The sequence below is a fragment of the Nannospalax galili genome, unplaced genomic scaffold (genome assembly GCF_000622305.1).
Source record: "Nannospalax galili isolate Female #2095 unplaced genomic scaffold, S.galili_v1.0 scaffold186, whole genome shotgun sequence".
NCBI classification, from domain to species: domain Eukaryota; kingdom Metazoa; phylum Chordata; class Mammalia; order Rodentia; family Spalacidae; genus Nannospalax; species Nannospalax galili.
In genome coordinates, this window is record NW_008358774.1 from 6,158,978 (window position 1) to 6,161,556 (window position 2,579).

Consider the following 2,579-nt stretch of genomic DNA (forward strand, 5'->3'; position numbering starts at 1 on the left):
GCAACTCAAGACACTTGAGAGGCAACAACAAATGAAACCAAAACCCAAAAAACAAGAAGAAATAACAAAAATCAGAGCAGAAAATTAATAAAATAGGAACAAAAAATACCATACAAAGAACTAGTTCTTTAAAAAGATAAACAAGGTAGACAGACTCTTAGCTCAGTTAACCAAAAGAAGGAAAGAGCAACTCCAAATCAACAAAGTCAGAGATGAAAGAGTAAACGCCACAACAGACAACAAAAAGATCCAAAACATTATAAAGGAATAATTAAAAACCTACATGATATTAAAGTTGAAAACCTAAAAGAAATGGATGGATATCTAAAGGCATGGGAACCACCAAAACTAAAGCAAGAAGAGATTAACAGCTTAAACAGATTCATAACACACAAAAAAATTGAAACAATAATACAAAACCTCCCGACTAAAAAAAGCCCAGGACAAGATGGATTTACAGCAGTATTCTACTGGATGTTTAAAGAAGATCTACACCCAATACTACTTAATTTATTCAAAAAGATACAAATGGAGGGAAAACTTCCAAATTCCTTCTATGAAGCCAGCATGTCTAATACCAAAGCCAGGTAAAGACACAATGCAAAAAAGAAAACTATAGACCCATATCTTTAATGAACATAGGTGAAAAAATTCTCAACAAGATACTTGCAAACCGCATACAGACACACATCAGAAAGATCATCCACCGTGATCAAGTCAGCTTTGTCCCAGAGATGTAGGGATGGTTTGATATACATGTCAATAAACATAAATCATATAAATGGGCTCAAAGACAAGAACCACATGGTCATCTCAATAGATGCAGAGAAGGCCTTTGACAAAATTCAATATGCATTTATGTTCACAGCCCTAGAGAGAATTGGACTGGAGGGAACATACCTCAACATAATTAAAGCCATATATAACAAACCCACAGCCAACACCATTCTAAATGGAGAAAAACTGGAAACATTCCCATTGAAATCAGGAACCAGACAAGGCTGTCCACTATCTCCACTTCTCTTTAACATAGTGCTTGAAACTCTTGCAAGAGCAATAAGACAAGGGAAGGAAATTAAAGGAGTAATAATTGGAAAAGAGAACAAATTATCCCTTTTTGCAGATGATATTATATCTAAGACACCAAAAATTCTACCAGAAAACTCCTAGAAATTATTAGCAAGTTCAGTAAAGTGGCATGTTACAAAATTAACCTACAAATGTCTGTAGCCTTTCTATATACCAATAACAAGCAATCAGAGAAAGAGCACATGGAAACACTCCCCTTCATAATAGCTGCAAAAAATCCACAATAGCTGATTATACACACACACACACACACACACACATATTATATATATATATCTTGGAGTAAACTTGACCAAAGACATTAAATACCTCTACAATTAAAATTTTAAGTCTTTAAACAAAGAGATTGAGGAAGACCTCAGAAGATGGAAGGACCTCCCTTGCTCATGGATTGGAAGAATTAATAATGTGAAAATGACCATCCTACCAAAAGTCATTTATAGATTCAATGCAATGCCATTCAAAATCCCCATGACATTTTTCACAGAATTGGAAAAAACTATCCTAAGATTCATATAGAAGCACAAAAGACCTCAGATAGCCAAAACAACCCTGAGCACTAAGAGCAATGCTGGGGGGATTACTATACCAGATTATAAGCTGTATTACAGAGCTCTAGTCATAAAAACAACATGGTACTGTCACAAAAATAGACCCATAGATCAGTGGAACAAAATTGAAGACCCAAGTATGAGTAAAGGCAATTTCAGCCACCTGATATTTGACAAAGGGGCCAGTAATATTCACTGGAGGAAAGACAGCATGTTCAGCAAATGGTGCTGGCAAAACTGGATCTCCACTTGTAGATGAATGAAACTAAACCCCTGTTTTTCACCCTGCACAAAAGTCAATTCTAAATGGTCCAAAGACCTCAATGTAAAGCCTAAAACTCTGAAACTATTAGAAGAAAACATTGAGAAAAACCTGCAAGATATAGGTGTAGGAAAGAATGTTCTAAACCAGACATCAATTGTTCAGGAAACAAGGGCAAGACTTAACAAAGGGGACCTCATTAAACTAAAAAACTTCTGTACATCAAAGGAGACACCCAAGGAAGCAAACAGAAAACCCACAGAATGGGAGAAAATCTTCACCAATGACACATCCGACAGAGGTTTAATAACTAGAATATATAATGAACTCAAAAAACAGAGAAGCATAACATGAAGCAACCCAATTAAAAGATGGGCTAAGGAGCTGAACAGAGAGTTCTCAAAAGAAGAAGTAAAGATGGCTTTGAAACATCTTAAAAGATGTTCAACATCACTAATAATCAGGAAAATGCAAATTAAAACCACTTTAAGATTTCACCTTACCCCAGTCAGACTGGCTAAGATCAAGAGAACAAATGATACCAAATGTTAGAGATGATGCGGAACACTCATCCACTGCTGGTGGGGCTGCAAACTTGTTCAACCCTATGGAAAGCAGTGTGGAGAACTCTTAAAAAACTACAAATGAACCTACCATTTGACCCAATTATACCACTC